Source organism: Lontra canadensis, unplaced genomic scaffold (genome assembly GCF_010015895.1).
Source record: "Lontra canadensis isolate GAN:19392208 unplaced genomic scaffold, GSC_riverotter_1.0 scaffold506, whole genome shotgun sequence".
NCBI classification, from domain to species: Eukaryota; Metazoa; Chordata; class Mammalia; order Carnivora; family Mustelidae; genus Lontra; species Lontra canadensis.
This window is the reverse complement of record NW_022631497.1, coordinates 46,765-63,943: the sequence shown is the minus strand read 5'-3', so window position 1 is coordinate 63,943 and position 17,179 is coordinate 46,765. Positions and strand designations below refer to the sequence as shown.

The following is a 17,179-nucleotide window of genomic DNA, read 5'->3' as shown; positions in this document are numbered from 1 at the left end:
TGGACTTGAGGTTCGCTGAGGCCGCGCTCCGGCTCGCCGGGCCCCCCCGCGAAGGTGCGAGTGGGGTGCCGCCTTTCTCCGACCGGGTCTGGCTGGGAAGGTGCGCCACACCCGAGTGGACTTTTGGCGTGTACCGAGTTAACCTTTGTTGTGAAATTACTCAGACTTCTTGTGCTGGTGGGTAGGACGCGCCTCACTCTGGTTCGTCCTTTTGCCCGGGGGGCGTTGAACTCCTTCTTGTTGACTTTTAAAGGAGTGTGCGTGTGTGAAGCACTTGTTGGAAAAAATGTGGACAGAATGCCTGACCCTGGCTCGCCAGGAATGGCTTCCCAACAATGCAAGCGGCAGTTGGCTCGAGCCAGGATTGGCAGACACCCTCTTATGTCCTCCTGCGTCTTTGGAACATTTGTATTTATTTATTTTTGGTGTTTGTTTTGAACAGAATTTTCAATTTAGACGAGTGAGTTATGTGAAGTTTCCAACTAAATTAAGGACATTTCGTATTTATGTTGAAGGAAACGCTTACATCATTCTATTGTTGCAACAGGATAACCATTTCCATGAGAGGATATTTTATTTAGCAGTGACTTTTGAAGTGACTGTACAGGTTTATGTTACTTTAGGAAAATGTAAGTTAAATTAATTAGGATGTGTTATTTTGTTTTACAAGACGAAAGAAATTATCCAAACCTCTGCTTAATTATGTACCCTTCTTGACTCTTATTAAGTTAAATAACTTTTATCCGCTTTTTTTTTTAAGGGCCCGCCCATGATGTAAGATATGGGCTGTGTTCCCAAGAGCTCTTCGTGTAATGTAGGGAAGGCATATATACCTCCCCATGCAGTGTAAGGCAGACTGTTAAAAGTGCCATAATAGTACTTGTGCATGGGTCATATCTTCTTTACTACTAAGGATAGAAAAACAGACAAACCCAAAACTCGTGGAAGCATGGAGGAGCCTAATAAGTTCTGTTTGGAGAAGTCCAGGAAGGCTCTGGAAGGCGGTGGCCTTTGAACTGAATGAAACTTGAGTAGGGTTTTTTCAGTGGAGGAAGCATAAAGGGGGATAGGAGTTGGTGGAACTATGACATGACTCTTCTGATTTTCCTTACATTTTTGGCTCTTCTCAGGTCCCCCCCCCCTTTCAGTTCACTCAGACCCAAGATTCTTTCTAACATATCTCAGCCTTTGACACTGTTGAGGTGGCATCACCTTCATTGCCATCAGCGTCTCATTCTTACAGTGAGTTAGAAATCAGGGGTGCCCTCTCCCTCTAAGTTGAGAATCTCTTCTCTGTGCAGTTTCCATATCTTCAAACTTAGGTGCTCAAGTCCAAGTTTCTATTTTCATAGTGGATGTCTCACCTCACCTACATGGTCACCTTACACCAGAGAGCTGAGTGTCCCAGGTGCTTCTCAAACTCAGCATGCCCAAAATGAGACGCCTTTATTTTCTGGAAACCTAAACCATATATGGAGATCAGCAGTAACTGGTAGGGTCCTGGGATTTTTTGAGAAAGTAATGGGCTGAGACATGACAGCCAGATCTGGTTGCTGCGGGTGGTGGTATGTAGTGGTGGTGAAGATCTGGACCAAGGAAACAGGGTCCTCTGCTTGTGTAAAGGTCCTGAGACAGGAATGAACTTAATGTGTTTTGAGACCTAAGACCTGTGGGGAGAAGGCCTCACATGAGATTGCCAGGGAACACCGGGTCATATGTTTGGATCTTATTCTAATATCTATAAGAAGCCATTGTAGGGAGTTTTATGATCTGATATTTTAGTGAGGTGGTGTGGATGAAGGAACTGTATTTTGGGGAAGTGAGACAGGACTTAAATATGGTTTGGTTGTAAGAGGCCCAGGCTTATCTCTGACTTGTTTTCTCAGTAATGACCCCCCCCCCCCATGTATTCTGTCCCTTTCATGATGAGCTCTTAGTCACATCTCAGGACTCAAGTTAGGGCTTTCCTTTTTGATAGCAAACCTCTTCTCACCAGGAGGTGTACTTCATTATACTGTACCTTATATTACTGATATCCATGTTTGCCTTTTCTGCTACAGAGTGGGCCTGTGAGCCCCCTGATAACCTTAGCCTTTGACTTGGTACCTGGCCTGGAGGGCAAATTAGATACTGTTGAATGAAGGATGAAAAAGAGTCTTTCCTGTCTTCAGTCTAACTTGTGGGTGGAACTGTGAAGGATGAGGCAATAGTCAGAGTATGGAGAGCCTCAAATTGAAAACCATCTCCATTCCATTCTTCTTTCTTTTCTACTCATATCTAATCAGAGATGAAAGCCTCTCCATCCATGTTCATGTTACATTAATTCCTTTTTTCTGTTTTCTCTATTTCCACTGCAGTTTAGATTATCTTCCCATCTTTGAACAATTGAAACTACTTGTAGTTCTCTGGATAAATTGTTGTTTTTGTTTTCTTTGGTGCCTTTTTCATATTTTTTCCTTTTCCTGGAGCTGTTCTCTTTTTTTTTTTTTTCCTCATTCCTCTGACAAACTCATTTACTCTTTTTTTTTTTTTTTTTTTAAGATTTTATTTATTTATTTGACAGGCAGAGAGATTACAAGTAGGCAGAGAGGCAGGCAGAGAGAGAGAGGAGGAAGCAGGCTCCCCGCCGGGCAGAGAGCCTGGTGCGGGGCTCTATCCCAGGACCCTGGGATCATGAACGGAGCGAAAGGCAGAGGCTTTAACCCACTGTGCCACCCAGGCGCCCCAAACTCATTTACTCTTTAAAACCTACCTTAGATGTCACTGCCTCTGGGTTTTCTCTTAGAACTCAGAGCTTCTTGGGTAGCTTGTACATACTCTGTGGTTGCATCTTTCGTACTGTTTGGTAAATATTTTTATGTCTGTCTTTTTCCCAGCTGGGGGTTCTTGGAAATGGGGCCTGGGCTTTTATTTTTCACAGAACTTTGAAAAAATTAAAGTATAATATACCTGTAGAAGTGTGCTCAAATCATGAGAATACCTGCTTAATGCTGTATTTGAGTGAAGACCATCCACATCCACTCTCTAGACCAAGAAACAGTAAATATCAGTCAGTACTCCAGGAATCCCAGGTCAACACCTGTCCCTCTGCTCCCTTCAGTTTTTAATCTGAGATTTGGGAACATTATGGTTGCTCGTTTGCTCTGTTAGTGTTTGCCACAGTTAGTGGAATGTTTTCCTATCTTCCCCTCCACCTTTCAGTCTTTTACACCTGAGTAGTACTCTTGTTCATTTGAGAAACTTACTGCTCTCTCCTTGCTTAACTGATCAGACGCTTAGGTTTGCATTTAAGTCCAAAGTTCTGGCTCTGAATTCATTTGTTCAACTTCATTTTCTTTCTTTTGTACCCACCCCACCCCAAGATGTACTTAGAGAGAAAACACGTGAAGGGGGGGCATGGGAGGAGCAGAGGGTGAGGGAGAGAATCCTCAAGCAGACTCCCCACTTAGTGCAGAGCCTGATGCTGGGCAGGTCTCACAACCCTGAGATCATGACCTGAGCTGAAACCAAGAGTCGCTCAACTGACTCAGCCACCCAGGCATACCTCAACTTCATTTTCTACTGTAAATTGTTGCTACATGTCCTCTGCACCTGCCAGGCATTCGTACTGGAGTGCCTCATCCTTCTCTTGACATGAATGCTATCCGTTGATGAAGGCTGGTTAACGTGGTTGTTTTTGTTTTTTTGTTTTTTTTTCTGTTGAGACATTTGTCATCATTGCTGAAAGTGATCTTTAATTTACTGGAAATTCTAAAATTTGCCTCTGACTATGACATTCTCACTCCTGATCCTGTTTGTGTGTTTTGGTGGTAAAATACATGTAACAAAATTTACCATTTTAACATTTTCATATAGACTTCAGTGACATTGAGTACATTCATATTTTTGTTTGCTCATCACCACCATCCATATCCAAAACTTTTTTCATTTTCAAAACCTGAAACTCCGTATACATTAAACATTAACTCCCCATTTTGCCTCCCTTCAGCCCCCTGACAACCGCCATTATACTTTCTCTTTGAAGTTGACTACTGTAGGCACCTCATGTAGGTTGAATAATATGGTATTTTGTTCTTTTGTGAATGGTTTATTTTCCTTAGTATAATACCCCAGGGTTCATCTGAGTTGTAGCATGTGTCAGAATTTCCTTCCTTTCTTAGTCAGATACACTAGTATCTGTTCATCTGTTGGTGGACACTTTGGTTGGTTCTACTTTTTGGCTGATAATAATGCTGATATGAAATGGGTGTACAAGTATGTATTTCTGTCCCTGCTTTAAATTCTTTTGGGTGTGTACCCAGAAGCGGTAAGGTAATTCTATGCTTATAGTTTTTAGGAACTGCTGTACTGTCTTCTACAGTAGTTATACCATTTTGTAAGTTTACTAGCAGTGTATGAGGGTTCCAGTTTCTCCATATCCTCACCAACAGTTGTTACTTTCTTTTTCTTTCTTTTTTTTTTTTAAACTAGACATCCTAGTGGAAGTAAGGTGATACTTTGTGGTTTTGCTTTGCCCTTCTCTGATTAGTGATGTTGAGCATCTTTTCTTGTGATTATTGGCCATTTGTATATTTTCTTTGAATAAGTCTCTGTTCAAGTCCTGTGGCAATTTTAATTGAGTTGTTCGCTTTTTTGTTGTTCAGTTTTAGATGTTCTTTGTATGTTTTGGATTTTTAATTTTTTTTCCCCTTTTATTATTGTAGGATTTTATTTATTCATTGGGAACAGAGAGATACAGAGTGAGAGAGAGCATGAGCAGGGGGAGAGGTATAGGGGGAGGGAAAAGCAGAATCCTGCTGAGCTGGGAGGTTCCATCCCAGGGACCCAGAGGTCATGCCTTGAGCCCACAGCAGATGTTTAACTATCTGAGCCACCGGGGCATCTCTTCTGGATTTTAAAAAAAATTCCAGTATAGTTAACGTAAAGTGTTGCAGTTTCAGCTGTACAGTGTAGTTTTATATATTACTTAATGCTCATTATAATAAGTGTACCCATGATCCCATTTATTGATTTCATTCATCCCCCCACCCACCTCCCCTCTGGTAACTTATCAGCTTGTTTTCTATACTTAAAAGTCTGTTTTTCGGCTGTCTCTCTTTTTTTTTTCCTTTGTTTTGTTTCTTAAATTGCACATATGAGTGAAATCATATTTTATTATTTGTCTTTCTCTGACTTATTTTGCTTAGCATTATATTTTCTAGATCTATCCATGTTGAAAATGATTACAATTTCATTCTTTGTGATGGCTGAGTAACACTCCACTTTTTTTTTTTTTTTAGATTTTATTTATTCATTTGACAGAGAGGCAGAACACAAGCAGGGGGAGCAGCAGGCAGAGGGAGTGGGAGGATGGGGGGCTGGATCCCAGGACCCTGGGACCATGACCCGAGCCAAAGGCCGACGCCTAACCAACTGAGCCACCCGGGGAACCCTGAGTAATATTCCATTGTATATATGTGTGTATACACACACACACACACACACACACACACACCCCACATCTTCTTTATACATTTATCAATTGATTGACACCAGGGCTGCTTCCATAATTTGACTATTGTAAATAATACTGCAGTGAACATAAAGATGGATATATCTTTTTGAATTAGTGTTTTCATATTCTTTGGGTAAATATCCAGTAGTGGACATATAGTTTGAATATTAATCCCTTTTTAGTGTATGATTTGCAAATATTTTCTCTCAGGTTTTGGGTTCCCTTTTCACCCTGTTGGTGCACAAAAGTTAAATTTTGATCAAGGTCTGTTTATCTGTTTATTTCTTTTGTTGTCTGTGATTTTGGTGTCATATATAAGAAGTTATTGCTAAATCCAGTGCCATGGAGCTTTTCTCCTGTGTGGGGTTTTTTTTTTTTTTAACCCCTTCAGCTAAACTGGATACCCTGAGGTCAGGAACTAAGTTAGTATTCTAGGCCCTTTACCCTCCAGCACAGTGAAGGCGTGGTGAACAAGGAAAAAGTAGGGAAAACATTTTTTTTTTCTTAATTTTTAAAAGGTTTTAATGAACAATGAAGAGTTATGTTTAGAGTATTTCTTGCTGTTGCTGATTTGTCATTGATTATGTCTGTCTCATGAATTAGGATGATAGTGTGTTTTTAGTTTTTAATCTTAAGACTCCCAGTTGGGAGTTTGAACTTCATCATCTGTGTAATGAATAAGAGAATTTATAAAGGATATTTAACATCTAATGTGATAAAATGCTAATTTATTCTTTCAGTCCTGAACAGGAAATGTGTTATCCATATTAAGTGGGTTGTCTTACAAGTAAAACTAGTGAACTAGTTCAGTATTTAAATAGCATTAAATTGCTGGTTTACCTTCCTTTAGACTCTTCTAGACCATAAATTCTTTTTCGAGATGCTGAGCTCCTTCAGGGCGATTACTTTCTTCTGAATCTTTGACTCCTGTGATACCTCACTTATTTCTAAACCCATAGCAGATAACTCTTCAATAAATACTGGATTATTAAAGTAGGCATACATAAGCTATATATAGGATTGTGCCAGGGGATGGAGGCATGACTTTACCTCCACTTCATTAGAGTTTTTTTTGGTAATAAAACTCATAGTACCTAGAGATAAATATTGCTGACATTTTGGGGTAGATCCTCTATAATCTTTTTTCTAGACATGTATATTGTCAGTAACTTTTATAAAAATTAGTTTTTATTTTATGTGCTCTTTTGTAATTTACTATTTATTATAATTTGAACATTTTCCCTATTAGTAATCTAAGATTAACCTTTATTTCTTGTATCGGTTAGAAAAAAGAACTGCCAAATGAACTAGGCAATGACCTCAATTGTAAGACACATCCAGATTTTAGAGACTTAAAAATGTGAAATATGTATGTGTTAGAACTGATGACATGATTAATTGCACAATACTAATATAGCGTATTAATGATCCCTTACTGTTCCATTATGTAGCCCCCCCCCTTTTTTTTTTAAAGATTTTATTTATTTGACAGAGAGAGACAGACATGGAGAGAGGGAATACAAGCGGGGGAATGGGAGAGGGAAAAGCAGGTTTCCTGCTCATCAAGCCCCATGTCAGGCTCCCCCTCTGCAACCGCCCACCAGTTGTTGGGGGGGGCTGTTTGTCTGTCTCTCTCATATAAATAAATAAATGTTAAAAAAAAAGTTGTTACACTTCATCAACGTGGCTTATATGGTACATTAATTTTTAATTTTTTATTTGAGAAATTGTCATACTTACCATATTACGTTCCTACTGGCAGTACACAAGGGCTCTAATTTCTTTCTTTTTTTTTTTAAGATTTTTGTTTATTTATTTGACAGAGATCACAAGTAGGCAGAGAGGCAGGCAGAGAGAGAGAGGGGGGAGGCAGGCTCCCTGCTGAGCAGAGAGCCCGATGCGGGGCTTGATCCCAGGACCCTGGGATCACAACCTGAGCCGAAGGCAGAGGCTTTAACCCACAGAGCCGCAGGCACCCCAAGGGCTCTAATTTCTCCACATCTTTGACAACACTTGTTATTTTGTTTTTTTCTTATGGTAGCCATTGAGTATGAAGTGGTATTTCATTGTAGTTTTGATTTGCATTTCCTTGATGATTGGTGATGTTGAATATCTTTTCATATGTTTATTGCACATCCCTGTATGTCTGGAGAAATGTCAGCTTAAATCCTTTGGACATCATTGGGTTGTTTGTTTTCTGGCGTTTGAGTTTTAGGAGTGCTCTGTTTTCTGAGTGTTAATCCCTTATCACATACATAATTTGCAGATATTTTCTTCCATACCCTGGGTTACCTTTTCACCCTGTGACCCTGTGGATAATATCCTTTGATATACAAAAGTTACTTTGATGAAGTTCAATTTGATGAAGTTCAATTTACTTGTGCCTTCAGGTGCCCTATGCAGGAAATAATTTCCAAATCCTGTGTCATAAAATGTTTTCCCTGTGTTTTCTTCTAAGAGGTTTATAGTTTTAGTTCTTATATTTAGGTCTTTAGCCCATTTTGAGTTCATTTTTCTGTGTGATAATAGGTAAGGATCCAACTTCATCCTTTTACACGTGGACATGCAGTTTCCTCCTCAGCATTTCTTGGGAAGACTGTCAGTTCCTCATTGAATGGTCATGACACCCTTACTGAAAATCATTTCACTGTAAATGTGAGCATTTGTTTCTGGATGATCTATCTGTTCTGTTGGTCTGTATGTCTTTATGCCAGTACCACACTATTTTGATAATTGTAGCTTTGTATTAAGCTGATGTTAATTAGCTATTGAAGCTAGTAATATTTTGTACATTTATATTCTGTGGTTCCGTTGTATGTACATGCTGTTGTGAAAATAAAATAAATTCACTTAACTTCTATACATCTTGATTGTGGAGATGATTACTCTGCTGAGTTTGTTAAACCTTATGTATGGAATAGTACACCAGAGTCAATTTTATTGCGTGTGAAAAGTGATAAAATAGGTAAAAAATAAACTTATCCAAAGCCAATTATCGTTTCTGCTTTTCTCAGCTCAAATCATTTTTTCCTCCTGAGTGATTGTAAAGACACACCTTTAAAGAGTATTCAGAGATAACTTTGGTTATAATGTATATGTTGGAGGATTTAAGTCTTACTAGTTCCTTCTGTTTTCTTTCCTTTTTTTCTGTTTTTCTTTTAAGAAAAAAAAGTTGAAGTTGCGACTGGGTGGCTCAGTCAGTTAGGTGTCTCCTTCGTCTTGGCACTGGGTGTGGTCCCAGGGTCCTGGGATCCAACCCCTGCTCTGGGGGGAGCCTGCTTCTCCCTCTTCCTCTGTCCCTTCCCCCTGCCTGTGCATGTGAGTGCACAATCTCTCTCTCTCTCTTTCTCTCACTCATGTGCCCACTCTCTGTCAAATGAATAAAAAAAAAGAACAACGAAAAAATCAACAAAAAAACATAAGTTAAACACATTAGGCATCTGGGAGAGCCTCTCTGAGCAGCAATTCCTAAAATTCCATCAGATGCCAGTGTGCTAGCTTCCAGACCTTGAGGGTGTTGTTCCTGCAGTGTGTTCATTAGCTTAGCCCACCACAATGTGGGCCTGGCTTGAAAGTGAACAGTTTGTCTTGACTTGCCCTGCCTCATGATGTTTGTTCACTTGCAAGAACACTATACTAAATTTATGCATTATTGAAAGTTCAAAGTGTGCAGAAATAACCATGCTAAAGAATAAAACTTCAACATTGCCCTTTCTCTCTTGGAGCCTCTAAAATGTTCATTATTTTCATCTTTATTTTTTTATTTTTTTCATAATGTCAAACTTTTTCCTCCATGTGCAAGCATGCCCCCAACCCCATTTCTAATGGAGCTTGAAATTAACATGCATTTCTGTTTACTTGTTGGTGGACTGTCATCTATCAACCCCACTTTTTGATTGTGATTTAATTTTTGCTTTTTCAGTGGCTCAAGGTTATAGTAATGCACATAATGTAAATATGATTTGAAAGGCAACTTGGAGTGTTTATTTATTTAAAGATTTTATTTTATTTATTTGACAGAGAGAGTGACAGCTAGAGAGGGAACACAAGCAGGGGGAGTGGGAGAGGGAGAAGCAGGCTTCCTGCCAAGCAGGGAGCCCAATGTGGGGCTGGATCCTAGGACCCTGGGATCATGACCTGAGCTGAAGGCAGACACTTAATGACTGAGCCACCCAGGCACCCCTTGAGTGTTATTTTAAGTGTTTGTAATAAAGATTGATCATTTGGAACAAGTATTATATGAGTAATGTGATTTGGTTTTTAAAATTCCTTGTCATCTGTCCCCTGTTACAGTTGTAGTATAGGTAGAGCAGGAATTACATTGTGGAAGTTGTTATGATTTTATGCTGTAACTTTTTTTTTTTTTTTTTAAGATTTCAAGGGCTTTATAGAAGAAACAAACTCTCATTTGCTTTAAAAGTTTTTTTTTTTTTTTTAAAGATTTTATTTATTTATTTGAGAGAGAGACAGTGAGAGAAAGCATGAGCAAGGAGAAGGTCAGAGAGAGAAGCAGACTCCCCATGGAGCTGGCAGCCCGATGCAGGACTCGATCCCGGGACTCCAGAATCATGACCTGAGCCGAATGCAGTCGTCCAACCAACTGAGCCACCCAGGCGTCCCGCTTTAAAAGTTTTTAATGAATAATGTAGTCCAATATAATCTTGGTGTTAAGTAACTGGTCATACTCCTTAATTGCTAATTTAAAGGCTAGTTCTTTCCTGGATTGCTTAGTTTTGGCTATTGCCATTTTATTGTAGTGAGCTGTAGATTTCCCTTGTTTTCTTATTCTGAGATTTGATTAGTAAATATTGTCATAAATAAGTGGACCATCAATTGCATTTTGAAAATGTGTTATTGCTATAGTTTTTTGCTTAATATTTGCAATTAAGAATTGAAAATGGGAGTTAGAAGCCTGTTAATTATCAGGTTACATAATCCTGTACTGGTTTATTAACCAGGTAGGACTGCAGATTCTTCTTGAAACTGAAAGTGCTATTATAACTCAGGAAATGCATTCAGTGTGGCCCATTTCAAGTGACATGAAGGACAAGAGCCTTTGCTAATAGTCCATTTACCCTGTGCAGTTCTGAAGCATGCTTTTCTTTCCAAGCAAAGATGTATTATTACTGTTCTCCCATGGTGTGTTGAATATTTCATTATGTTAAATATTTCAATGTTAATCTAGACTCTTAATCATGGTTTGTGAAAAATGATAGTGTAGTGAATAAGGCAGAAACTGAAAGGGTAAGTTACTTGTCAGTGTTCATGGGGTTTGCTCTTCTGGGGATCTCTGAATTGGCAAAGGTTTCTTAGAATCATCTGTTATCATTTTCTTGCTTCCTTGGACCTGGGGTCATCATGTTCTCTGAAAAGCTGTAGTCTGACTTTGAAGTATATCTTTAGAAACCTGTCATTTTGCAGAGAAGTGGCTAAGTGAAATGTGAGCTTGATCCCTTGGGAGGAGGGGGAAAAAACCAAGGGAATGGAAGATGGTAATAGCTGAGAGAAATTTAAACTTCTTTCGGGTCATTAAGACCGTGAAAGATGTAATTTTTCTAGTTTGTCTTTTTTGAGGCAGGGTCAAAGGTAACCTTTAGTTAGCTGTATCCCAGTAACAGTGGGAAGGGTTCAGTTAATTGCAGTACACATTTACTCAGAGTCTGCTTTCAAAGCAGGCATTGGGAGATGTTAAGAATTTACAAGTCACCATTGCTAACCTTAAGAGTTTACAAGCTAATGGGATTATTAGTCTAAGTAATCACTGGTAGGTAAGAATTAGGAATCTGTAGTTTTGCTAATTTATAACACATTTTTTAAAAAATTTATTAATTTTATAGAGAATTTGTGCCAGTGAGCAGGGGTAGGGGAGGAGGGGCGGACAGAGAATCTCAAGCAGATACCCCCGCCCCATGAGTGTGGAGCCCTACATGGGGCTTGATCCCAGGACCCCAAGACCAAATTAAGACTTAAAATCAGTGGAGTGCCTGGGTGGCTCAGTGGGTTAAGCTTCTGCCTTCGGCTCAGGTCATGATCTCAGGGTTCTGGGATCGAACCCCATGCATCAGGCTCTCTGCTTAGCGGGGAGCCTGCTTCCCTCTCTCTCTGATTGCCTCTCTGACTGCCTCTCTGACTACTGGTGATCTCTCTCTCTCTCTCAAATAAAATCTTAAAAAAAAGAAAAAAGTTAAAATCAAGAGTCGGATGCTTAACCGACTGAGCCGCCCAAGCACCCTGAGAAAAACATTTCTTATTTCTTCCACAAGTGTCTGTGTTGCTAGATGAAACCTGAAACTGTCAAGCCAGTTTTTGAACATTTATAGAATGTTGTTAGGTGAAAAATTACCATACTCAAGAAAGCCATGGTCCCTGTGCTCAAAGGGAAGCTCCCAGTTTCCTGGGAGACAGATGCACTGACCTAGTGCTGTAATGGAGATGCGTGTGAAGTGCTGGAGGGACTCAGAAAAGAGGGAACAGCTCTTTCTGTGGGATTAGAGGACATATGTGTGAGTCTTGAAGGAAGATGGAAAAGTTAGGAAAGGTGTTCTGGGCTAGAGAGGGTTTATATAAAGGTCTGGACACGTGCATGTGCATTGGAGAAGTTTCAGAGTGGATGGAGGTGATGAGTCTCAGGCTAGTGCCAGTCAAGTTTGTTTACAGGAGTTTGGGCTTCATCCTGTTTGTGGGGAAGCAGTCCCTCTTTTTTTTTTTTTTTTTCCAGGAGGGAGTAGACTCTATGGTAAGTGAGGCAGTCTGGATAATGATTGGAAATGAGAAGATACATATATATATATATATTTTAAGACTTCTAGATATGTTATTTATTTATTTAAAAGATTTTTATTTATTTGACAGAGATCACAAGTAGGCAGAGAGGCAGGCAGAGAGAGAGGAGGGGAAGTAGGCTCCTTGCTGAGCAGAGAGCCTCATGTGGGGCTCAATCCCAGGATTCTGGAATCATGACCCGAACCGAAGGCAGAGACTTTAACCCACTGAGCCACCCAGGCGCCCCAAGACTGCTAGATATTTTAAACCAGACCCAGGCCAGAGCCCTGAGATGGGAAGGGTTAGTAGAGTGAGGTATTTACTGAAGTAGAGGAGGGAGAGGAAAGAGGATCAAAGAAAGGCCGAGAATCTCCTTCTGGGGCAGCTGGTTGGGTGGAACTTAGGTCAGCAGAAATGGGGAATGCCAAAGAGGGAGTAGATTGGGAGGAAAATACTTGCCTTGCGGCCTGTGGAGTTTGAGGGACTTAGCTCTTCAGTTGCTTTGTGGGGAGAAGGCCTTTGGATTGGGGAAATGCTGGTGGCCTTTACTGTGGTAGCTATGAGGAGGTGGGGTTTGCTTCCCTTTTTTTTTTTTTTTTTTTTTTTTTAGGTGGGTGAATGGGTGGGTGGGATTTTAGGAGTTCTCAGGCAGTGTTATGAACAGTAAGAATGGGCCCAAAGTATTTTTAAGTTAGGAAAGATAAAAGACCAACCTTGTAATACCTCCTAATTTCTTTGCCCATTTTTCAATGTTACTTTTTGCTATTTATTTTATTTTGTTTTTTACTTCTTGCCATTTAAATATTTATCTTCTGTGTTTTTCACTCATGCTTGTTTTTGGAAGGCTTCGAAGATCTTTGGTGCTGTTGCCTCCTCCTATAACCTGAAACAGCTGCCTTACCCTCTCTTGCACAACAGATACTCAGTGAGGACACTCTCCCCTTTTGGGGACTCCCTCCTGGGTGCTGGTCTTGGGAGCTAATGTTTCGTAACTGTTCTCTGCTGTATTGTAACTATTTTCTTGTCTTGACTAAGTCTCCCCCCCCCACACACACACCAGCTTTTTTTTTTCTTTGAAGATCTTCAGATGTACGGAAAAGTTGAAAGTACTGGAGTAATAAGCACTTGACTAGTCAGTTCACTTGGATTCACCAGTTGTTAACATTTTTTGTATTTGCTTTGTTACTCCATAAACTTTTCTTGAGGCATTTAAAAGTAAACTGCAGATACCAGGGTACTTTAGCATGTAAGTCCTAAGAATAAGGACATTGCCTCTACCTAACTTCAATATCACACAAGACATTTTACATTAATAAAGTAACATAAAGAGTGTCACTGTGTCACTTCTCCCCAGGAACTTGGGAGAAATGCCAACTCTGGCATCCTACCCTAGACCTGATGTGGGAAATAAAAGCAAAAGAAAAATTAAATTTCCTTACTACTTACAGTACATTAATAAGTCCTTGAAACAGGCAGAGTGACATTCCTTTAGGAGCCCAGTAGCTTCAGTGTTAACACTTTGCTAAGGGCAAAAGGCAGTCTTACCCTGAAGCCCAGGTTCCTGTCAGTCTACTTTAACATATAAAAATTCCTTTGGAAACTTCCTTTATCTCGACTTTCCCAAGATATATGTTGGCATTCATCCCCCAAGCATATGACCCACTGATACATTTCTGAAGGGTCTCATGACTAAGGTTTCATTAGACAGTAATAAATGACCTTTTCCTAACAATAGCTAGCCCCCTCAAAGTCCTGTAAACCTTGCTATCTAAGTTCCTTAGAGACTTATGGTATCCCTAACCCCGCCCCAATTTGAAAGTATATAATCAGCCAATCCTCACAATCCCAGTGCAGCTCTTTTTTGTCCATGGGTCCTGGCTCCATGCTTTAATAAAACCACCTTTTTGCATTGAAGAGGTCTCAAGAATTCTTTTCTTTCTTTTTTTTTTTTTTTTTTTTTTTTTTTTAAGACTTTATCTGACAGAGATCACAAGTGGTCAGAGGCAGGCAGAGAGAGAAGAGAGAGGAGGAAGCAGGCTCCTTGCTGAGCCAAAGGCAGAGGGTTAACCGACTGAGCCACCCAGGCTCCCCAAGAATTCATTTCTTGGCTGTTGGCTTCGAACTCCCATCTTTCCTACATGAGACCTAACTGAGTCAGAATTTGCCTTTTAACAGGATTCCCAGAAATACTGATCTTATGGTGTGGTGCATATTTATATTAAATTGCATCAATTGTCCTAGTGATTTTTTTAATAGTTTTTTGTTTTTTTTTTTTTTTTTAAATCCAGGAATCAGGGGTGTTTGGGTGGCTCAGTCAGTTAAGCGTCTGCCTTTGGCTCAGGTCATGATCCCAGGGTCCTGGGTTTGAGCCCCACGTTGGGCTCCCTGCCCAGTGGGGAGTCGCCCTCTTTCTCTCCCTCTGCCCCTCCCCCTGCTTGTGCGTAAGTTCTCTCTCTCTCCCCCCCCCCACCTCAAATAAGTAAAGTCTTAAAAAAAATAAATGCAGGAACCAGTAAAAGATCACATACTGTGTTTAGTTGTCATATCTCTTCAGAGTTTTTATTTCTGTCTCCTCCTCCTCCCTCCATGTCACTGACACTTGGGAAGAGTTTAGGCCGATTTTGTAGATGCTCTATAGTTTGGATTGGTCAGATTGTTTCCATTTTTGGCCATACTATGTACGTAATGATGTTCCTTTCTGAGCGCATTGCAGCAGTTGTCACATTGTTCTCCTGGTGGTGATGCCAAGTTTAAACATTTGATTAGTTAGCATCTGCCACATTTCTCCTTTGTAAGTCACCTGTTTCCTTTTGTCCTTTTGGGGTAGAAGAATTTCCTTTACCCTTCAAGGTTCTTCTAGCTGGACTAAGAATCAAATTGACATGAGACAAATTAATGGGAGAAAAATCAATTTAATATTGTACTTAAGGGGAATCTATACAGACATGGAGATTCTAAAGATAGGCAACATAATGCCAATAAGAGTTGAGTACTGGGGAGGGGGGATCTGAGGATACAAAGGGGAGAAAGACCATTAGCAGGAAGGTAAAAGGAAATATTTGGGAAACAAAGGTTGTCTTATTTATTTTTTTTAAAGATTTTATTCATTTATTTGACAGAGCACAAGATGGGGAGTAGCAGGCAGAAGGAGAGGGAGAAGCAGGCTCCGCACAGAGCAGGGGGAGCCCGATGTGGGACTCGATCCCAGGACCCCGGGATCATGACTTGAGCCCAAGGCAGTCATTTAACCGACTGAGCCACCCAGGTGCCCAAAGGTTGTCTTATTAAGTAGATAAGTTTCTTTGGTAAAGAGGAATCTGTTAACAGCTCTCTCCCTAACATGAATAGGCAATGGAGGGGGAGGTAAAGAACTTTTCCTGAATCTGCTGGGTTTTGATTGCTTTTAACTCAGAATAATGTTTATGACAAAGCATAAACTTGGGAAGACTTGCCCCTGGCCCCCACAGTACTTAATTGCCGTGATGATCTTACAGGGATTTATAATTAGCCTTTGTATTCCTTTCACCTAGCAGGATCTCAGGATATGGTAATTGGTCCGTCATTGAATTATGGAATAGGTAATCAAAAGTATATACTACAGTACAAATTTTAGAGGCAGATCGTTCTTATTTTGTCAGTCAGTCTGGGTAATTTCCTAATCTGAATCCGAGTTCAGGCATCTTTTTTCCTCGCTCTCCAAGAAAAATACAATTCTCCGGTGGGCTTCTCCTCAGCTGTGTGAAGAGTTTCTCTGCCTTTTAGTCCTATTGTTCTAAAATGAAAAACCTCTTTTCCCTTTGTTTTCTCTGGTGCCTTCAGTCCACATGCTGGTTTCATCATATTTGCTTTTTTGACCAGAGTCTTCCAGTTTCTTATGAAAACGGACTTCCTCTGCATCCATAATCAGTTGTCTGTTATGATGGCTTAGTGCAGCTTTCTCTGGAACACTCTTCCCATTGTTAATGGCCTCAGCCATATGGGATGGAAGCTAAGTAAAGGAATATAGATACCTGGTTCATACTGTAAACAGTCACTTAAGCAGCTCTGGAGCTTTTGTTTTTGTTTTTTCCTTCCCTGATCTCTTAACCTCTTCTTGGTCTGTGCTTCAGCCACATTGGCCTTCTCTTTAAGTCTTGGGAGATGCTGCGTTGTCTGTGTTGTGTCAGCCTGCATTGTTCTTTCAGATACTCCCTCACTCTTCCTGGACTTTCAGATTGAAGTTCAAATGTTAACAAGATAAAAAGGCCCTTGAAAGACCCTACCTAATTCGATTATCATTATCCTGCTTTATTTTCTTCCTAGTCCTGGTATAGTCTAGTTTTCTTTCTTTCTTTAATTAATTTAAGGATTTTATTTATTTGAGAAAGAGAGAGAGAGAGCATAGGAGCAGGGGGAGGGGCAGAGGGAGAAGCATTTTCTCCCCTGAGCAGAGAGCTTGGTGGGGCTGGATTCCAGGACCTAGAGATCCTGACTGGAGCCGAAGGCAGACTGAGCCACCCAGGCGCCCTGGTCTCATTTTCTAATTTATGCCATTACTATAGTGTTGTTTCATGAAGGCAGATTTTTCTAGTTTTGTTCCATGCTGTCTGGAATAATGCCTATGGAGAAGGCGCTCAAATACTTGCTGATGGACTGGCTAAATGGTTGACTGAATATTGTTTTATCTATTCTTTGTTTAGTGCTTTTGCTAATCATTATGTCCTGTGGCTTGCTGTGTGACAGTTTTCATTCAGCTCTTCTGTGTTTTCTCATTGTCTTTGGTGCTCTCAAAATAAGAAAAGTAACAAAAGTGATTAACTGTTTTTATTATAATTAAAAATAATTATAGGGGTGCTTGGGTGGCTCAGTTGTTAGTCTGCCTTCAGCTAAGGTCATTGGGATTGAGCCTCGCATTGGGCTCCCTGCTCGGTGGGGAGCCTCCTT

General features: G+C 40.3%; 1 protein-coding gene across 1 annotated transcript in view; it reads left to right on the top strand.

Annotated features, from left to right (window-relative positions):
- Window positions 1-66: 66 nt before the first annotated feature.
- Window positions 67-17,179, top strand: part of LOC116863076 (catenin alpha-1-like) — a 55,976-nt gene continuing 38,863 nt past the window's right edge. The window contains exon 1 of the mRNA XM_032850572.1: window positions 67-177. The gene's annotated coding sequence lies outside the window, so the exon portion shown is untranslated. The remainder of the gene's footprint in view (window positions 178-17,179) is intronic.